Source organism: Equus caballus, chromosome 4 (assembly GCF_041296265.1).
Source record: "Equus caballus isolate H_3958 breed thoroughbred chromosome 4, TB-T2T, whole genome shotgun sequence".
Taxonomy (NCBI): Eukaryota; Metazoa; Chordata; class Mammalia; order Perissodactyla; family Equidae; genus Equus; species Equus caballus.
The window spans coordinates 88,618,661-88,639,823 of NC_091687.1; the positions used below are offsets into that span (position 1 = coordinate 88,618,661).

General features: G+C 59.3%; 1 long non-coding RNA gene and 3 other non-coding genes across 4 annotated transcripts; 1 reads left to right on the forward strand and 3 right to left on the reverse strand.

Moving 5' to 3' along the window:
- Nucleotides 1-7,115: 7,115 nt before the first annotated feature.
- On the reverse strand, nucleotides 7,116-7,190 carry MIR182 (microRNA mir-182). Its single transcript, NR_032821.1, has one exon. It is a non-coding gene; the product is annotated as a microRNA mir-182 (primary transcript).
- Nucleotides 7,191-11,605: 4,415 nt separating this feature from the next.
- MIR96 (microRNA mir-96) lies at nucleotides 11,606-11,683 on the reverse strand. The gene has a single exon (NR_032832.1). It is a non-coding gene; the product is annotated as a microRNA mir-96 (primary transcript).
- Nucleotides 11,684-11,836: 153 nt separating this feature from the next.
- MIR183 (microRNA mir-183) lies at nucleotides 11,837-11,905 on the reverse strand. Its single transcript, NR_032822.1, has one exon. It is a non-coding gene; the product is annotated as a microRNA mir-183 (primary transcript).
- Nucleotides 11,906-16,463: 4,558 nt separating this feature from the next.
- LOC138923829 (uncharacterized) lies at nucleotides 16,464-20,635 on the forward strand. Its single transcript, XR_011437989.1, has 2 exons — nucleotides 16,464-17,245; nucleotides 17,777-20,635. It is a non-coding gene; the product is annotated as an uncharacterized lncRNA (long non-coding RNA).
- Nucleotides 20,636-21,163: the final 528 nt, after the last annotated feature.

Below are 21,163 nucleotides of genomic sequence, written 5' to 3' on the forward strand. Positions count from 1 at the left end.
TTTACGCCTATGCATTTCCCTAACCAGAACTATTTTTATAGAGAGCAATATTTAAGCCAAAGGAATTTATCTTTCATTCTGAAATTTACCAAAATCGTTGCAGAAAACAGCCATAAAGGCATACTTGGAAGGGGGCCTTGAGGGGGGAGTCAACAAAATATTTTTAGAATTTACTAGAGAAAAGTTAGGGGAGACTCGGCACATAATAGGATTCTTTACCCTGCCTGGCGCTCAGGGTTGTCATCTGTACAAAACAGCAGTGAACCTCCGTGGACAACGAACATTTCGAGGGATGCGATCGCCAACAAAGTGCAGTGGCCCAGGTGTCGTCCTTTGCTCCCCCAATTGGTAGCTGAGTCGAGTGTCATTCCTGTTCCACAGATGAGGAGCCGCGCCGGGCTGGGTTGGCCCGGCTACCTTCCGGCTGGGAGACCCGGCCTCAGGGTCCCGTCCACGCAGACTGAATGGAATGAGGTCGGAAAGCGCCTGACGCCCAGAGGCGTCAAAAACTTTACGGTTGTGAACAGCAGGAACCCAGAGGTGTCGGAACAAAGAGGCTCCAGGGCTGCGGGTGGAGCGGCGTCCGCGCGACCCCAAGCCGTTGCCTTGGGAGAGCCCAGCTGATTGGTCGCCTGAGGTCACGTGTCTGCCCCCGGGCCAGTCGGCCAGGGGACCCCCCCCAACCCGGCCGCCGGGGTCTACCCCACAGGTAGAGAAGGGGCCTGGGATACGGGTCCGCCAGGTGGTAGTTGCCTCGTTTCCACCCAAGCTGTGGCGGCCAGGGCACAATGAAGCGGGGATCATAACAGCTTCCCCACTGCCCCGCTGGCCTCTGCCAAAGATCTCTCCTGGGTCTCGGAGGATCTTGAGTCAGTAAATTAGGGAGGTACTGGGTGCCTAACGATGTGCTCCATCTGCCCATTCCCGCCATCCTCAATAAACTCAAGGTTTTTAAAAACAGTTTCTTGAGATATAATTTACATTCCAAATTTAAAATGTCTTTAGTGTGTTTACAAAGTTGTGCAACTATCACCATAATCTGATTTTAGAACTTTTTCATCATCCTCAAAAGGGGTTGTTTTTAACACTTTCCCCCAAAAAATAATTTTGAAGCAGGTTACATAAAAGATGTCTGCAATGAAGTAAGAGAGGAATGAGAAATCAAGACCAAATAAAAGGAGGCCACACATTTGCCAACTGTGGGTCGATATTGGTGATGAGAAGGCTCCCACTTAGCTCTGCTCTGGCAGAGGTTCATGTTACTAGAAGAGAGGAACAAGTCATCAGTTACTCCAAAGAAACAAAGCACTAAATACTTTTTTGAAAGTTTAAGGGAACTCCAAGTTATTTTACATGCAGCATCTTCAACGTTTTTATAGCCAAAGCAATGGCTTTGATTACTTCCTTAGGCTTTTAAAGCCTTGAAGGTATTCTGGGAGGGGCCAAACTAAGTGGTAGTTAAGTGTTTATTTGCAGATCGTTATCTAAGGAAAAGGTGGAAGAGAGACAAGTGCTTGAACAACTGTCAGTTGATGAGCCATCTGAGATGGCTGGTGGGGACTGGCTCGCAGGAAACACAAGTGAGGACAGAGTTCTTCCCCCCCACATTCAAACCCCCATTCTCCAGAGGACTGCCAAGCAGAGTCACACTCGTGGGCCAGGGATTACTAGGAGGCAAAACCAGGCCTGCTGCCCCCAGCCGGCCCCTTCCCAGTCCACAGGCAGGGAACTGGGAGAGGAGCTATTAAGGCTATTGGTCTTAAAGGAAGTGCTTATCTATTATGATTTCTGCCTTGCATATCCCATCCTCCCTGCCTCCCCACCACCCTCCACCCCTGAGTCCTGGAGGATCCAGACCAAGAGGAAAGAGAGGAGGTGGCAGCCCCACTCAAAGACTGTGGGTCTTGCCTTCCCTCAGAGCTCGGAAGAGGGTGGAGTTGAACTCAAGTTTGAGACTGAAGCTTCACAGTGGTCTGGACTTAATGATGGACCATGTTTATGAAGTTATGGAATTCACTCAAAATGTCATTAAGGAACTAGAAAAGTCAACAGGACACGGTGAAGGCAGTGACTGCAGAAAATAAAGCCACTTTGTGTTCAAACCCACCAAAGCAAGATGCCTCTGGTTTCATAAAGAGAAGACACCTGAGACTTATGGGTACATCAGTGGCAATGAAGTGTTCTATCTCCCCACAACCTTCACAGGAAGTTGTCCTTGCTCTTCTGGTCCTAAAGGCTTCCGACCCCTCTCATGCCTCCTTTCCAGGAGAGCTGAGGTGGCAGAAGGCAAGTTCCCAGAAGCTAGGGACTTCCAGGATGGGGCAGGAAGGATGCCACTAGGGGCTGGCTAAGCACACACAGGAGACCCTCTAGAAGTGTCTCTGTTAATGGAGCTGAGTAGGGGCCCCTGGTTGGGAAGGGGGCCTTCAGTGATGCCTCCTCCATCACCATCCCCAAGGCCTGCTGCCTCCTTTCCCAGCTGGCCGCTCACCCTGAGAAATCCCAATGGAGCCAGTGAAGGGGGAGGTCTCCATTTCTGGAAGGTTTGGATCACGCTTGGGCCAACACTTAGGGCAGAGCTTCAAGAACCCTTATATGGGACTGATCCACCAACAAAACCCCACAACCCACCAGCCCTACCACTACAGCAACTGGTTTTCCAGTATCTGCTGTTTGAGAAAAGACGCATCCAGTATGAAAGCAAAACTCTTCAATCAATTTGTAGGTTGTTCATACAATAGCACTTACGTACATTTAAAATGATGTCTAAGTGTGAGCTTAATAATGCCTAGATCACGGCTGGGGAGTTGACGGAGATGCACGAGACCCCCACTTAGGTCCGTTTAAGCATATGCACAGTGACAAGGCCTCTGGTCCAGCCCCATGGGATGGCAGCAGCCATTTTTGCTGGAACACCTCCAGAGATGGAGAGCTCACCCCTCTTAAGTCATGGCCCAATCTACCAGTGAGGAAGTTCTTCTGGGAGGCAAACAGAATCTGCCTCTCTAGTCTGCCCGTTGCTTGTGGAGTCACAGAGAACTGTAAAGGTCTCCATTACCTCAAATAATTGAAAATAGCCTTCAGATTCCCACCTAAGCCTCTCCGTAGCTAAAATCTCCAGCTCCAACTTTCCCTGGAGACTGGTGAGTTGTTTCCAATAATAAAGTAGACTAGATTTTCTGAACGACCCTCCCAATGAAAACCAAAAAAGCTGGATTAAACAATATTTAACAGGGGCCAGCCCCGTGGCCGAGTGGTTAGGTTTGCAGGCTCCGCTTCAGTGGCCCAGGGTTTTGCCGGTTCAGATCCTGGGCACGGACTTGGCACCGCTCATCAGGCCACGCTGAAGCAGTGTCCCACATGCCACAACTAGAAGGACACACAACTAAAAATATACAGCAGTGTAAGGGGGGGCCTTTGGGGAGAAAAAAGAAAAATAAAATCTAAAAGAAATATATTTAACATATCTAAATGTATCACTGAGCTAGCAGTAAAGTAACCACACAGAAGAGCCCCTGGTCCGCAGTCTGGGCCAGCTCGCTGATGCCGACCCTCTGAGGATTGTACTGACCAAGACACAGACATGGTCTGCTCGCCTCCTGTGACCTGCTGCTTTCCTTTCTTTAGTGCTGCCCCAGGTGAACACTCGGTCAATGAGATGTTTCTTCCACCTTCATTTCAGTACCGTAGTCTCCTCCAGCCTTGCCCTTGTACAATTCATTTTTTTCTAACCTAAACATAGCGTTGGTTTATGGCTTTATGCTTTTTCTTTTCAGATGTCAACTTGCTGCTTCTAATGTGTCATCCTATACTGGGGTTTCTCAACCTCGGTTCTGTTGACATTTGGGGCTGGATCATGCTTTGTGGGGGCTGTCCTGTGCATCTAGGGTATTAAGCAGCATCCCTGGCCGCCACCTACTAGAGGCCAGTAGCAACCCCCACTCCAGTTGTGACAAGTGTCTCCAGATATTGCCACATGTCCCTCAGAAGGGCAAAACTCAACCCCCATTGAGACCACTGTCCTGTACCATCCTGGTTGTGTCAACCACATGCTGTGCCTGTATCCTGGTGGCAAATGACCACGGGGGGAACAGGATCACACCTGGCATGGATGTCCTCCAGACTGAGAGGCGTGTCTAGGGCTTCTGGACCTTATTTCCCACTACTCCCTTCCCAACTCTCCTGCCATCGCTTGGCTCCAGCTTGTTCTTTCCAGGCTCCAATGAGCCACATTTGGTCCTTCTCCTGGAGCCTGCTGCTGCCCACCTCTCTCTGTCCATCTGAGCCTATCCTCTTTAAGGTTCAATTCAGGTGCTACCTTTACTCAAAGCCTTTGGGACACCCCAGCCCTGGGGCCACTCCTTCCTCTGGACTCAGCACCTCCTACATCTGTACTGCACTCACCTGTCCTCCATCCACACAGCCCAGCAGAGTTGTTACCATGCCTGTCCCACCTCCCCAGATGAGCGGTATGGGCCATGACAGGCCCCATCTGTAGATGAGGCTCCAGCAGCAAGCCCAGCCCTTTGCCATTAGCATCCAACAGGAATGGCTCATTGCAGTTGGCCTCTTTCTGCATTAAGGCTGATCTTTGAGAGAAGCCCATTACAGGGGGTTTTGATGGCACTTCACTTGAGGACCCTTTGTGCTCTGAAAGCTGCCTGACCTGAAGAGGAGGGGCCCCTGCCACCTCCGCTCCCAGGCTAGAGCCACGTGCTGGGCCCTGACCCCAGGGGAGTGCCTCCCTTTGCCCGATGGGCTACCTGCTCCATGAGGGTCCTTTCCACCTGTGGAAAATTGGGACTGAGAGTGACCAGGATCCTGGAGGTGCCCAAGGTCACCCACAGTATGGAAACTGGAACTCAATACCCCATGGGATTCCAGAGCCTCCCTGTTATATGCCATGTACCACGATGCAGGCCCTGGGCACACAAGTACAGGTGAGACATGGCCTGGGCCCCAAAGAGCTGTCAGCAGATGGAGAAGCAGCACTTTCAGTGCAGTGGCCAGGACTCGGGGAGAGGTGTGCCCTGGGCGTTTACGAGAGCCTGCCAGACTGAACATTCAAAGGATACATAGGAGTGCAGACAAAGGTGAGGGGACAAGACACCTGTGTGGAATCTCCTAGCAGAGCAAAGGAAGCCAGGAGTGGTGAGAAGGGGACTGACTGCATGGTAGGGCAGGTCACAAAAACCAGGTAAGTCCCCCTGGGTGGGTGAGGGCAGACATGGTCAGATTAGCACAGAAGACGGTCAGTGGAGCAGGAACAGAGCCAGACTGGGAGGCGGCAGTGACAATGGTGCCCAGGCCTCCCCCACTGGCCCTGGTTGTGCTTCTACCACCTCCAGCAACCACGGCTCCCAGGGGAGGGCAAGAGCCCCTGCAGTGGTTAAAGGGGCCACCGAGGAGAAGGCCAGTGTCCACTGGCCACAGCCCCAGCCAGCTCCCTTCTGGCAGCGCAGAGCAGGGTCCACAGCTCCGGAGACAGATGGCCAGGGCTCGGCTTCCCTGCTCCTCACTGCAGTCAAGGCGCTTTCTGTCCTGACCCTGGCTGGCCTGCGGGTGTAAGGATTAATCAAAATCATGAAAATACAGCACATAGTAAGTGCTAAAAGATCGGTAGCTTTACCATGACTAAATCTGTCCAAAGCCCCCCATTTCTTCTTTAACTCCCTGCCAAGGCCCCAGAATAATGTCATTCCCGTCTGCCCCGCAAGTCCCCAACTGGCCAGCTGGAGCAGGGAGAAGGCAAGAATGGGGTGGGGTGGGGTAGGATGGCGCTGAAGGAGGTAGGGGCCACGCTGCTCTGCTCACTTCCACCGGCTTTGACTAGAAATTCATTCTAATTACGTCGTTTACCTGAATGTTCACCACTTAGCAGGCACACAGGGCGCTGTGATGGCGCAGGTAATTGACTGCCCCTCGAGCATGCCTGCTAGGATGTATTACCACAACACGCACGCCTTGTCCAGTTGCTCAGGTTAAGAACAGAGGCCTTTAAGGCTTGAGACCGGTGGATCCCCCACTCTCCTTCCCAGGGACTCTGTTTCTAGGTACTTTCTCCAGTCCAGCCCCATAGCCTCTACCGCCCAGCAGCCCAAGGGGCCGGAACCACCAATGACCCTCTGAGGGCAGGTGAGGGGAAAGAGAGAGCTGGAGCTTCAGGGAATGGGGTCTCCCCAGAAATGAAGGCTGCGCAGGCCCGGGGCTGGGGAGCAGTCAGAGGCCTTTGCATTCATGTGTCCCGTTCACTGTGGGTCCAAACACACTCACCCACACTCACAGCTCTAGTTCAGCTGGCCGAGCCTGCTGCAAGCACAGGAAACTCCCCAACAGGCCTGCCCGCCATGTTCCCACCTGTCCTGACTGGAGCCGGGTCCCTGACCCTCTGGCCTGTCTTCAGGGGCCCCAGCTGCCCCCCTGGGCTCTGGGAAGAGAGCAGCAGGCTTGTCACCAGGCTCTGGGCATCAGCAGCATCCACACAGCAGAGAGCTCCTGCTGAGGGCAGAAGTCCAGTCCACGGGCCACCAACTCCCCAGGAGGCCAGTCCTGCCTTTATACAAGTGGCTTGAACACGCTTCTCATCACACCCCTGGGGCCTTTGTCCTATCTGTCCCTCCACTGCCTCAGCAAGATGACTGAATGCCCACAGATGCACGGTCAGCCCTCCCTCTGCCTCACCCTCCCAGCCAATAGCCCAAAGGGGAGAGTACTCTGTGCGGTGTGGAAAGGACGGACACCCTCCCTCGGGGCCTCAGAGCCCACGCTGAGCGGTGCATGAGGAGGTTGACCCCCCAGGAGAGCTGGGTGAGGGCATCTGTTCCCTCCTTCCCCAGCCCCGCCCCACCCTCCGCTCCCCGCCTCTGCTGGACCTCAAGCCCACTTGGTAGGCCCCCCTCAAGGGCTGGAGGAAGGCTCCCCAGCTGATTCGAAGATCTGTGACTCAGGGGGATGCAGGGAAACACCAGTGTCACTTCCAGCTGCACCCACCCTCTGCCACTGCCCGGCGGTCTGGGGACCAGAGTCCCCTCTTCCTTCGTAGTGGGGCAGCAGGTCCAGCACAGTGTGGACCCTCCCTCACCAGCTGGCGGTGGAGTTGCCTGCTGAGCCCTCGCACCATAGTTGGCAAGTCTAGAACCACCGGATCCCATTACCTCACCAGTGTGAGTTCTACCATTGCCAAAAATGGTGGGAGGCAAGTGGCAGCTGACCCAGGACCCAGGGAGGCTGCGGCCTGTGCTAGGGAAGAAACAAGGACAGTTAGCATGAGCCAGGAAGGGTCGGGGCGAGGCACCCTCCCCAGCTAGGACAAGGTCACAGTGGTGTCCTTCCTGTTGGCTGCACTAGTGTGGGAGCCCAGTCCCTCCCTCACAGGCCCTGAGCAGGGATGGAGGGGACCCCCAGGGGGCAGCTATCAGGACCCAGCCTAGGCGCAGGGGCTGTCCCCACCCACTCTTGGGGCAACTCAAGAGGGCACCTCCACTCCAGGCCACCAGCAGGGGATTCTGGGATTGGATCGGGGCACACCTCTAAACCAGGCAGTCCTCTGCCTGGGCTCTAGGGAATAGACAGCTAGACTGGCCGTGCTTTGCTATTCACCAAGCCCTCCATGTCACTGTCCCATTTGATCCAGAGAGACCCCTCCCATGTTATTCCCAGAGCCTAAAACTCAGCAGCTGCCCCACCCCACAGGGAGGAAAGTGAGAGTTTCTGTACACAATACTCTCCAGATGAAGCCCCAAAAAGGGAAACCACTCCACTTGCTGTGGTCTCTTCCCCGAGAATGGTGAGCAGACACCCGGCCAGGCCCTTCCACCCAGGCCCAGGCCAGGTGGCCGCTGGGCCCACAGGCATCACTCATCTTGGCCAGTCACGGCAGGAATGGGCCAGGCCAAACGCAGCTGAATATCCCGTCCACACGGCATTCTCCAGACCATGCACCCCACCCATCTGTACACCCTGGGAGGCTTGGCTGCCATCTGATTCCCCAAAGTGGCACTTCCCCAGGCCTCCAGGTAACGTACTCCAAGGACAGCACTCTTCTGTGTCCCACATCCCCCAGATGCGGGTCCGGTCCTTTCCTAAGGGGTGTGGAAGCCCCTAAAATTACCTCAAGTCTTCAGCTGGTGTGCAGGCCCAGCCCTCCAAGGCCTGGAAATATATTTGCCCTAAAGCCCCTGGGCAGTAAGACCAAATCATAAGTGGGCCCATTTCCAAACCAGAAGCCGGAGCTGGAAAAGCAGCTGCCTGGGAGGCTGATGCCATCCCGCAGCGCTGTGGCCTTCAGCAGGGGTTGGGTGACAATAGCCACCACTCCTTCCTCCCTGCCCTTTGGGATGGAGCAAGGCTGATGGGAAGATGGATTGGGAAGAGCAGAGATGCACACAGACCCAGGCCATCCTCGGGTTCCAGCTCACCCAGGGCAGATTCCTCACTGGGGTTGGGCAGCTGTAGCCCCCCACCCTCCCCATCCCTGCAGGGCCAGCAGGCCTGGGCCCAGGTGTCAGGAGACTCTTCTGCTGAGAGAAATCTGCCAGGTGGTGAAAATTACGGAACTGAGCAAGGGCAAGACGGTGGGCTGGGCAGTCCTGTTTAGGGACACCAGCAGGAATTGGCAACTTGGTCAGTCAGCTCCCCCGCCCCCAGTGCGGGGTTGGGGGGTATGGGGGGAGCGGGAGAGGGAGAGGAGGGAGAGGAGGGAGAGGAGGGAGAGGAGGGAGAGGAGGGAGAGGAGTGAGAGGGATAGGGAGATGCTGGGGCTGGCCCTGCAGGGCAGCCTGGCACGCTGGGCCGGTGGGCGCCGCCCCAGCCCAGCTTCATTGCAGCACCCGCGAGCAATCAATGGAGCCGGATCGCATTTCGCAGAGCCAGGGCAGGGACGAGGATAATGGCCGGGATTGAATAAGCAAATGGAGCGTGGGGGAGGGGTGGGGAGTCTGGAAAATCCACTTCGCACAGCCCCTCCAGGGCTCTAAGCACCCGGAAAAGCGGGGTAGGGGTGCGGGGGGGGGGGGCCTGGGTGGGGAGATGGGCCCCCTGGAGTGGCCGCTCTTGAAAAACACCAAAACTCAGAGCAAAGTGCCTCCCAGGGACCTTCCCACTCTGACAAGAAAATGCTTTCAGCTGCAGTGGGAAAGGCTTAAATCAGACTCAGAATTCCTGTGGGGCACAGGGCACTGGCCAGATGTAAACATCTCCCAAACCGAGGGGTACCTGTCGAGGGGGTAAAACCTTTTGCCCATTTCCCCTGGGAGACCCGCAGAGGAGGACTTTTTTTTACAGAGTGGGAGGCACAAAGGCTGGAGGCAAAGGAAGGCCTCCTCCCACCCCAACTGCTGGGAAATGGATTTCTGGGGAGGAGAGCCCGCTGCAGGGGTCCCAGCCTGGGGTAGACGCTATTATGCGTGAACTCATCAGCCAGGCCAGGAGCTGGGGCCCGACTGGGACTGACTAAATTATAAGGACTTGAAACTAGTCAGGGCCTGAGGTCTTCCCAGGGGAGCACTGGTGCTGGACTCCCACAGGCGGCCTCGCATGGAGGCACAGAAGCACTCCCCTGCACCCCCAGCCAGCCCCTGCTGTGCAGGGCTCAGCAAAGGCGCCCACCTGGGCAGGTGCGAGGAGCAGAAGCAAAGCCACAGGAAGAAGTGGAGCCCAGTTGCAGACCACCCAGGGTCTAAGGGGCAGCTGCTCTCTCCTCTGCTGGAAGGACCACCCTTCCCTGCTAAGGTTAGAAGGTACAGAAATGTGGCCAGACATTTCAGAAGTTCGAGGGACACTCTAGAAACTCACACACAGGGGCCTTCCAAATCCCCTGGCTGGGTCTCTGTGCCCACCCCCAGCCAAGGCGTCACTCCGATCCAAGCCATGGACTCCTTTCTTCCCCGCCCCTCTGACCGGCAGCACAGAGGCCTGGAGGGCAGCTCTCAGGCCGGTCAGTCATTTTAGCCCTGGAGGGCAAGGGCAGACGATGAGCACAGGCCAGCCAGGCCCTGTGGGGGAACTGGGCCATCAGAGAAGAGATCCTGTTGCAAGGGCAGCTAACCAAGGCAGAAGTCCCCTTCTCCCCCTATCTTGACATAAGCAAACAGCTCCTTTCTCTGCAGGGCTTGGAAGAGCTTCTGCACAAGGACACCATCGCTACACCCAGGAGGGACTAGAGGGGGCTCCTCCCTCTTTGGTACACAGGGAACCAGCAGAGAGAAATGGCATGACACATCCAAGGCAGTCCCTAGGATGTAGGCAGGAGGGGTCAGTGGTCCAGCCATATTCCCTCTGAGCAGTCCACTGGACCTTGCCATCCTCCAACTGACAGCCTCAACCACACATACCCACCACCACCACCACCGCTCCCTGGCTCAGAAACCAAAAATGGCTCTCACTGATGCAGACTAAATTGCAAGCCCTTGCCTGAGGCTCACCCCCCAAGAAGAAACCAGCCCCTGCTGTGCAGGGCTCAGCAAAAGTGCCCACCTGGGCAGGTGCGAGGAGCAGAAGCAAAGCCACAGGAAGAAGTGGAGCCCAGTTGCAGACCACCCAGGGTCTAAGGGGCAGCTGCTCTATCCTCGGTGGGAAGAACCACCAGGGACTGGGCCAGTGACTTCAGGCCTGACAGCTCCCAGATGGTCAGTATTCCAGGTGATGGCTGGCCTCTTGCTGACCACTGGTCACCAGGGCTTCACATGGGGACAGCCTGGCTGGGTCCAGGCCTCTCAGCCTCAATTTCTGCTGTCTGGGGCATCCCTGGGAGGCCAGGCCTGAAGGTTCAGAACTGAGCTGCCTCCAAGCCCTGGGGCAACACAAAGCCCACCAAGGAGGCTGACCCCACACAAGTTGTGGCTGGTGACCGAAGAGCCACACCAGCCCAGCTCTACGGCTCACTGACTGACGTCTGGCAGGCCTTTCCTCTCAGAGCCTGTTTCCTTGTCTATAAGATGATAAAAAAAAATTCCACACCCCACAGGCCTGTGATCAATGAGATGACATATGTAATGTCACCTGATACACCGATGGACAGCAAAGGTTCAATAATCATAGCCCAAATCCAGGGAGCTCTATTCCAGTGGGTGGTGGGTGAAGGGGACCATTGGTCCCTGCCCCAGAACCTTCCAGGGGCCGGGCCTGAACCCCACACTCCAACTCCAAGCCCACCAAGGACCCTGCTCTGAGTGCTGTCCAGATGACCCACTCCATGGCAGGCTCTGCCACCAGGACAACAGTCCCCAGGGATACCCCCAATGCCGGGAGCGGAAGCCCTCAGTTCCCCCAGCAGAAGGCCCAGCCCTGTGCTGCCAGCCAATGTCTCACCCTAAGGGCGTGTTGGAAGCCGAGCTGGGCCTTTCTGACCCACAGCACCACCCAGACTGGCCCTACAGATGGTGCCCACCCCCCCACTGCCACAGGCGGCCCCATCTGCTGGCCCAGCTCAGATTGCTGGGCTTCCAGTTCTGCTGCAGCCCCAGGCAGTGTAAGGCGATCTGGCTGCCCACGGGGCTGCAGCCCTCACAGCAGCGGAGCCAAATGGGCCAAGGAGGCGGCGAGGAGGAGACGTTGCGGCCGGGACACAAGACACGGGGGGAGGTGACCGTGACTGCAGCGTCCCGCTTTTCCCATATTGGCACTGCACATGATTGCTCAGAGCGGAGAGACACAAGCAAAAATGTGCTAGTGCCAAAATCGGCCAAGCAGATAGCAGTGGTGCGGGCCCCCTGGGGACACGCGGAAGGGGGTCTTGGTCTCCCTGACCCCTGGAAGCAGGCCGTTTCCGATGTCCAGGCCTCCTCCGGCCCAGAGGGAGTGAGGTGCTCCTGAGACACTCGCGGATCTGTCTCTGCTCTGTTTATGGCCCTTCGGTAATTCACTGACCGAGACTGTTCACAGTGAATTCTACCAGTGCCATACACAGAACAGGAGTCGCACTCTCCGCCTGCCGACCCTGCAAAGAGATCCCGCTCCCCGACGCCTCCCACCTACAGCTCAGCAGCCCTGCTCACCCCGCACCGTCACAAGCTTGACATGCCTGTCTCAGCCCAAGATGACCTTTGAGGAGACAAGGACAGTGGGGAGAAGGGCTGAACTCCTGGCTTTCCAGAGGGTGGGACAAGATGCCCAGATTAAGGTGTTTCCTGTCTCCACCTGGAGGTCCACCCACAGTCGCTCCACCCTCGCCCAGCCCACCTTTGCTCAGGCTGGAGATGGAATAAGTCCAGCTCAGAGTAGCAGATGGCTGGATCCTCCTCTCTGCCCATCATGCTAGGCCCCAAAGGGGCAGTAGCCAGTGGGACATCCAGGGTGCCTCTCCTGGCCTCTGAGCACAGATACGAGCAGTCCTACTCCAAGACGCCTGGGTCTCCATCATCCTCCATCCCCTAGCCTGCCCTGTGGCCACACCAAACCTGCTGCTCACGGGACTCCCATCCCCACCAGACCAGACCGTGAGCTGCTCAGGCTAGGCATCTCTGCTGCCAGCCTGCGGCCAGGACAGGAGGGCGGGTGGGCAGGAAGTCCCTTGGCCAAGGAGGCAGCAGAGAGGGAACTCGATGAACAGCTGCTCTCCAGCAAGGGGAGAGGCTTTTGGCTGACTCTGAGGGGACTGCAGAGGCAAGGGAGGCGAGGGAGGGGCCGGGAAAGGTTGCATCAGTGGTTGCCAGAGCGGCTGCCTCGAGAGAAGTCGCTGTGGCATCTCCTGCCTCTGGTGCCAGGCACCTTGGGGAAGGAGGGGGAGGGAAGGAGAGGGCATTGGTCTCAAAGGAGCTGACGCCCAGGGCAAGAGGGCTGGGGGACTCTGCAGAGCAGCAGTCTCACCTACCCCAGAACAGCCTGGGCCCAGGAGTCAGGGTGGCTAGAAAAGCACCCTGGAAGGCTCAGAGAGTCACCTGGCCCAGAAACTATGAAAACCTCTTGGCAATGCTTCTCCCAGTGACCTCAAGGCTGCTAGGTGCCTTGCTACCTCCGGCACCTACACCAAATGCTCACCTACTCTGCAGTCGTCATTTGTGCCCAAGGGGCCCCAAAAGACTGCTCAATGCTCCACCCCCTACAGTCCCCTGGGACTCTTTATATGGCCTCAGTCACCACACGCCCACTGCTGGGCTCTGGTCTTCCAGAGGCCAACCCAGCTCAGTGGGATGGTCTTTGGAAGTCACTTTCTGGCATTCTGCCTCAGTTTCCCCCACTACAACTCTGAACTCTGCTAAAGGGACAGGATATCTCCCAGCCTGGGGGGTGGGAACCTTAGCAAAGACCCTAGGGGAGGGAAGCAGTTATCTACAGAGCTCAGGGTGTGACCAGACTCACCCAGGGGCTGTTGAAATGCAGATCAGTGGGTCCTCCTGGAATCTGCATCTTAATAGGTGCCCGGGCCATCTGGCTGCAGGGGTCTCAGATCCTCTTTGAGAAAGGTCTGGGAACTCTTTCCCAAGGCCTCCTCCACTCTAAGCAATGAGAAGCCTTGCTAAGGTAAAGAAACAGAACCCTAAATTCCTTTTTCTTTCTTTTCTTGGGGAGGGGGTGGGGGGCAACATGGGGCACTAGCCTGGCAACAGGCAATCAAGAAGCAGGTGGAGGTCTGCGAACCGAGGGCTGTAGTTACGGATTCTGCTCTCCCCAGCCCCAGGAATCAAGGGGATCACAGGAAAAGAGTGCTCTAACAGGTCACCAGGCTCCTGGGTGCTCCTCCTAATTGTGGCATCTCTGTGGAGACACTTGGTCTCTGTTTTCTTCATCTTTGCAACAGACTTGGGAGGGAGTGCAGTATAGCTTACAAGGCCAAACCCTCTCCCAGCCTCCAGTTCTAGTGCATCGCTGGGCGAGACTCCTCCCCTGCGCCTGCCTCACCCCTGAGACCGCGAATGCGGCAGGACGCGGTGCCGCAGTGCCTGGGCGGCGCCACACCGGCGGTCCCAGCCGGGGTCAATCCCCAAAGCCCTGCAGGACCTCTCCCATCTCGGTTGTGGGGGGGAGCCCGGGCCTGGGCCCTAGGGAAGCAGGGTCTCCCCGCTCTCCCGAAATGGGGGGCAAGGGGAGCTGGGAGAACAGAAGCAGCAAAGCATCATTTGAAAGGTCAGAAGGGATAATTGAGGCCTATGGTTTGAGGCCAGTCCTCAGAGCCACCTCCTCTGCCCTCCCTGGGGGGCGCACAGCCCTGACCTTGAGATGCAAAGGCACAGATAATCCACTTCTGGGAGTGGGAAGATGAAGACAAGGTCCCGGAGCAGGCTGGTCCCCGTCTCCCACCCTGGCCGGGAATGAGCTCCTAGCAAAGAAAAGAGCATCGGAACTGGCGCGCGCCTAAAGGAGACTCGGCTGCCAGGCCAGGTGGGCAGGCTGGCTGTGACACCACTGCCACCAAAACATCCAGAGTACTTGAGGGTCTTACGCCGTATGTATCCTACACACCCTACAAGGCCTCTGCTGACCACCCCCTCCTCCGGCGTTCTCAGCCCCACCCTCCTGAACTCTGCTAGGACCATCTTCAGACTCCTCTCTAAGTCTCCCTTACTCCAGAGGTTTCCCTCCCTCCGCGCAGGCACCCAGCCGTGCAGGGTAGGTCCCACGCTCTCTTCTTCCAGTTTTAGCAGCTCCTGAGAGGTGAGCGTGGCTGGGACGCGAGGCTGTGAGTATTCCAAGACCTGGGGTGTTTCGCCATCACGAAGCCCCAAGGCTCTCCACTTGACATCTACACAACGACTCTGGAGTCCCGGATCCGAGCTGCGCCCGGCCCGGGCCTGGTCCCGCAGGTCTCCATCGAATGCCCCCGAAGCCCAAGGGGCTGGAGGCTGGGGGCGGTTGGGGCCCTAGGACATGCCCAGGGCGCGGTGCCTTCCGCCCGGTCTCCCCATGAGGTCCCGGGGAAGGGGCCCAAAGCTGCTTTCGCCGCCGCCTGGTCGCCAGCGCGCCCACCATTAACGCAGTGGCTGCAGCTGTGCGGACTCACGCCAGGAGCCACTGGGCCCCGCTAACCCGCCTTGTAGGGGAAAAGGAATAAACGAAATTCTCACAAGTGAGGCTAGTACCCCGGATTTTTTTCTTCCTGCACAAGGCCGACTCCTTCCCCACGCAGGAGCAGGGCCAGGGCCTCGAGTGCATGAAGGGCGGCCATGAGCCGTAAAGACACAAGCAACGGAAGCTGCAGCTCAGCTGCCGGGATCCAAACCAGGAGCCTCGTGGGGAACGCGCTGGCCGGTGGCGGCTGAGAGCTGGGAGTGGGGCCACGATCCTTTGAGTGCGCTCGGTCCACGGTCAGGACAGATTTCTTGGAAGGCTCAGCCTCGGCTCGGACCTGCCGGCCGACTCGGTGCCCGTTGGGCTCACTTCAGGACCAGCAGAGGGTGGGGCGCACCCGGTGAAGCCCAGTGACCCTGCCAGAGGACCAGGGGTGTAGCGCAGACATCTGCCACCTGGTCCCCAGGACGAAAATCGGGGTTTTAATCCTCAAGAGCTTTACGAAGCCCAGCAGAACGCAGGTCTTCTCTTAACCGATGGGGACGACAGTAGGGGTGGGGAGATTGATTAGGGCACCGCCGCCTCCCGGCTCCTAATCGCTCTGAGCCAGTATTAGCGTCCCCCAGCCCCCAGCGGGTAGGTCTATACCCAGTGTAGGGATGCCAGGGCTGGGGGAAGGGAAAGCGAACGGCCTGGCCTGGAGGGCTCCGCGGAATCGGGCGATCCCTGACTTCGGGGCGGCACCCTCACAGCCCCGTTCCTAGGACGCGCACACCGGCGAGGCGCCCAAGGCGCGCCGTCCAGCCGCCGACCTCAAAGCAGAGCTCAGGGCCCCGGGTGCTTGCGAGCGCTAACAGGGATGGGGTTGGCGCAGGGGGGAAGGTGTCTCAGCCGCGTGCTCCGAGGCTCTCAGGATGGGTGGCCGCAAAGCAGAGGTGAGTTGGAACCTGAGAACAGCTTTCCCCCAGAGACTGGGCGGGACCGCCCCGTGGCCACAGAAGCGGTGTCGACCTGCCGTGAAGCCCTGAGAAGGGGCTAGAAAAACTAGCTCTTGGAGCAGGAACCCTCTCCCAACCCGGATAGCCACCCGCCTCCCAGCCTTGCGCTTCCACCTGAGCCCACCAGGGCGGCGAAACGCCGGCGCGACCCCCGCTCCATTCCCTGGGGAGGTGCTTGGGCCCGCGCCAATACGCACCTTGCCAAACACAGTCCGCACTCAAACCGCGCAGCCGCCCCGGGCCCAGGACAGAGTGCCGGGCGCACGGCAGACCCAACAAGGGGACCCGGGACCAAGGAGCCGCGTGGGATCCTCCGCCGGAAGGCGCGGGAGAGCCGGCAGGCCGCCCTGCCGCGTCATCCCCGAAGGCTGGCCGCCCCGAGCGGCCCCCACCTTCCCTGCCGCCCCCCCGCAACTCGGGCTCTAGCACCGCTCGCCCCGGGGCGCCCGCCTCCACCTCCTCTTCCTCGCCCGGCGCTGGCTCCGCCCGGCCCCGCCCCGGACACTCACCTGCGCCGGCTCCGGGCTGGGCGCACCGCCGCCTCCCAGCTCCGCGCGGAGTCCACACGGGAGAAACAAGGCAAAAAGGGCCCTGGTTCGGAGCGGGCCGGATGGACGGAACCTCATGAGGCGCGCCCGGGCCGGGCCGAGGGCGGCGCCCCGAACCTCCACGGCGCGACGCGGGAGGAGGCGGCGCCCGAGCGCGGAGCCCGGCGGGGGAACAAAGAGGAGCCGGGATGGGGCCGCGCGCTTCCTGGGTGTCGGGTGACAGGTCTGCTGGGGGAGGCCCGGGCCGGGCCACCTGAGGAGGAGCCGCCTCCGCGCGGCAGGCGGATAGGACAGGAGAGGCACCGGGGCCCCAGAGCCCAAGGAGAAGGGTACGCGGGGTGCCCCAGACGGCGCGGCTGGAGAGAAGCCCGCGGGCTCCGGTGCAGAGGTGCAGGGGCTCGACGGAGTGCAGCGATAATGACTCTGGGAGGGTTTACCGCCCCCTGAGCCCCGCCCGCCCCCCGCGCCGCGCCATTGGTTCAGGTGCCGCGAGGCAGGGGAGGGGCAGGAGGCGGGCTGGGGATGATTCACCTTGAATGTGGCTCCGGTTGGTGCACCGCGCAGGGCACGCCCGATCGGGACTGCGGAGACGCTGGGAGCTCCGCCTGCTCGCCCAACCCGGCCGGGTCTGGCCCCAAGGGGCCTCGCCGCCCGCCTTCTATCCCTGCCTCCTGCCCTCAGGCTAGGGTGCTGCTGGCCGAGGTGCGCCCCGACGCCCTGCCACCCCACCGCCCTCTGAGCCCGGAGCTAGCCGAGGTGTGTGTAGCGTAGCGTTCTTGGAAATCCGACCCTGGGCTGGGGGAGGGGAAATGCGTTTGGAGCTGGGACGCACTGTGGGGCCACTAGACGGATCTCTGCAGTATCCCCCGCAGAAGGGTGCGCAAGGCTGAGTTGTCTCAGTGGGCCCACCCGGACCCGGGGGCGCAGGATTGGAGTGGAGACGAGGGGCTCCCCGCCACGTCCTCACCCACCTACACTCGCTGAGCTCTGCGGCCTCACAGGTGTCTGACCACTGCCGCCGCCGGGAACAAAGGCTGGCTGTCCCGGAAAGGGGAGGGGGAGGGGAGCTGCCCCCAGACCCGTTCCCATCCCCCTCCCTCCCCCCCACTGCGGCAGTGGCTCCCCCGGGAGGGGGCGGGGCGGGCCAAGGCTGGCGCGCGGACGCGGATTAGATCCTTCGCCGCCGCCCTTCGCTCAGATACCGCCCGGAGCATTCCGAGGGGCGGGGCACGGGCTAGGAGACTCCCAGGCTGTCAGCGTTGAGGTGGCCTCTTCCTTCTTCCCCAGCATCCTGAACACCGGAGCGCCCCCACCCGCTGCCGCTTTGGGCGCCCTTCCCAGTCTCAGCCCCGCCTGGCCACCCCAGACGGCAACCACAGTTCAAAACCAGATTAAAATAAAACGTTAATCCGTCCTCCTCCCGTTTAGATCCTAGTTCTCCGGATTGACCCCCGGAGATCTGGCGGCTGAGAAGCCCCTAAAAAGGAGGATGCTTAGCCGACGCCCCTACCAAATCTAAAGGCCTCTTGTATTAAGATTGAAAACCATTAGCACCTTGTCCTGGGCTTAAGCGAAGGAAGAGAGTAGGCAGCGGTGGTAGGGGGATGTCTATAGACCCCCACCCCTGGCGAGCCGGGAGGAGCCCAAAGAGACGGTGCGAATACGAACCTTCATTCAATAGGTCCGACTCCTGGGCGGGGCCTGCTCCGGCCCTGGATGTCGCAGCCAGAGGAGGAGGCAAGACCCTCACCCCAGGTGGCTGGCCAGGCGAGTCGCGGGGCCTCGGTGTCCCTCTCAGCGCAGCCAAAGATGGGGCGCGGTGCCCCAGGACCCGGACGGGGTCGTTCATGGGCTGGGCACAGGGCCCAACAGGCCAAAGCGGGGAGGGGGTCCACATTAACCCTTCCCCAGCCCTCACGCATTCCCCCGCCCCCGCCAGATCTCCCTGAACTTCCCTGGCTGAGCTCCCACCCGCGCCCTACCTGGTCCCCAAGGACCGTGGGATGCTGGGTGGTAGGGACGCGGTGTGCCAGGGACCGCAAAGCCGAAGCGCAGGCCACACCGGCTGCGAGTGGCGCCTCCGGGTGCCGCGCCCCCTTTATAGCGCGCGCCCCGCCCCCCGTGCCCGGAGCGCCCCGCCCGGGCCCATTCACCTGCTGTTGAGAACTAGACACCGCACGGCGCAAAGCGAGCCACCGGGCCGCGCGGTCCGGCCGTCGGGGCTGGCGGGGTGGGGCGCCGCCGAGGCAGATCCAGTTTCCACCTTTTCTTAAATGCACTGCTGAAAGTCGAGACGGCCCCGGCCTCGGGAGCCAGCGTTGCTTTCTCCCCCGATGGCTCCCCGAGCACCCCGACGCCCACAGCCCTATTCTGGGAGGGGCCGCGAAACTGCACCCGCAAGAGCCTCATACATATTTTAGGAAGCAGGCCCGGCCGGTAACCGGAGCTGGATCCTGACGGTGAGGGGGCGGCCCCCGGGGACCCGATACCCCAGATCCCCTTCGGCTCGAGGCGCAGGCGGGGGAGGAGGTGGCTTGGGACGACCTCAGATCTTCGTTTAGCTGCCCTGTCCCGCGCACCCTACGCCTGCCTGCATCCTGACCTCCCTCTGTAGGTCCGACATCTGTCTGCCCCGAGGCAGCATCCTCCTCCCCCTAGAGAGACCTTGCCGCCTCACCACCAACATCCCACTATGCCCGAAGCTGTGCGGCCACGACGCCTAATTTTGGGTTCCTTGACCCTCGAGTCAGGCTCAGGAAGGACCCCTAAACCTTTAGGAAGGACTGTCTTGCCTACTCCAAAATGGAAGACTCGGCGCTCCTTGCTCCGTCCCAGGACACTGTCCTTTCTCGCTCCTGATGTCTTGGCCTGTCTCTCTGGCCACCTTAGTTCTTTTCCGGCCCCTGCCCCACTCTGCTTCCCTAACCCCCAACTTTGCCCTCTCCATGGCAGTCCCCTTTGTGCTGGACATGTTGGGCGAAGAGGGGATCAACCCTCGGTCTCCCCTTCCTTCCCATTCTACGCGACAGGGCTGAAGGGAGGGGCGTCTGGGCTGCAGTCTCCCCACCGCCAGCGGCCAGACCCGCCCGGGCGGCGGCAGTTGTGCCATTGGCCTCGCTCAGGCTGGTCAGGACTCCGCGCTGACCCAGGCGCTCCGACCCAGGACTCGCGCAACTAGCGTTCTCCAGTGTAACCGAGCCCCGGGTTTGTGGGATCACCTCGCAAAACTTCAGCTTCCCCATTTGCAAAATGGGTAAATGACTCCCACCTCTCAGGAGGACAAAGCGAATGCACGCGGGGGCACGCGCGTACTTCGTGATCCGTAGATTTCTGCAAACTACAGAACCCGCATTATCGCTGCCGCAGACCCTGAATCCCGGCGCGCGATGCCTTCCCGGGGCCCACCCCCTGCCGTCGTGTCCCAGGCTCCTGGTGCTGCCCGTCTAGATCTCGCCACGACCGCCACCCCACCTCACCCCGGGCCCGGCCACGTGCTGGGGGCTCGGGTCTGCTGGGGGAGCCGCAACGCTGTCTTTCGGTCTTGGCCCAGGCCCCAGCCCTCGGGGCTTTGTTCTAGAATCTAAATGTGCGTCGATTGACACTCACAGGGGTGTTGCAAACCCATCTAATTCCCTGACATTTATCGAAAAACGGTGTGTTTGTGAGTCTGTGCCTTTGTCTTGGAGCAGCGTGCGGTCTCTGTACCATTCTCAAAGGGCCGGGAACCCCGGAGAGGCAGCGGGGAGCGTAGGGGACGATCGCGAAAGAACGAGAATATGACAAACGAAAGACGATGTTGTCATACGGATCTACGCAGCTCTTAAAACGAATGAGGAAAATCTATATGGTCGTCATATATCCTGGAAAATACCCTGGACGTGAAGCGAAAATCTCAAAGAACACATGGGCTTCTTTTTGTGTAAAAATATAAAGGAGGGGAGGTGTCTAGATGTCATTTTCTTCTATGCACAGCAGGTCTCCGCTCGGAGACCCAAGACACAGCAAATAGGAGTGGCTTCCGTGTAGGAGAACTGGGGACCAGGGTCAGGAGTCTTTCTTTTTGCTGTATGTCTTTCAGGACTGTTTGAAGTGTGTATGTGTTTGTTTACCACATGCTTGTATTAAATTTTCAATTAAAAAAAGAAACTGCAAAAATTGTGTTTTTGAAAAAAGAAATCTGATTCGGGATGCTGAAGCCTGGAGGAGTCGAGTCGGAGAGGCCGAGGCAGAGCCTGAGCCCGAGAGCCCGCGAGCTGCGGGGGTGGGGGCCGCGGGTTCTCGGCTCGCAGGAGGCAGACGCGGGTCCCGAACACGGGCTCCGAGCTAGGGCGACCCGGGAGTGGAGAAAGCAGGCGCGGCCCGTGCTGTTTTGCAGCATTCTGTCCCCTTCCTTCCCCCACCAGGTGACACCCTGGCTGAGTTTGGCCCCGGCGGCAGCTGAGGCTTGAGCGCCCACCCCAAAGATGTCCGTGACCAGAGTCAGCGGAGAAGGAGGCTGCCGGGCATAAGGGCCGAGCCCTGGGTCGGGGCTCAGGGCGAGAGACTGAGTCCAGCCTCAGTTTCCTTTTCTGTACGATAAACTGAGGATCCGCCGCACCTCCTTCTGGAGGATGAGAGGAGAAAATGGGCGCATGGCTCCTGGAGAGGGACCCTGTCGCCAGAGCTCCACTCGGG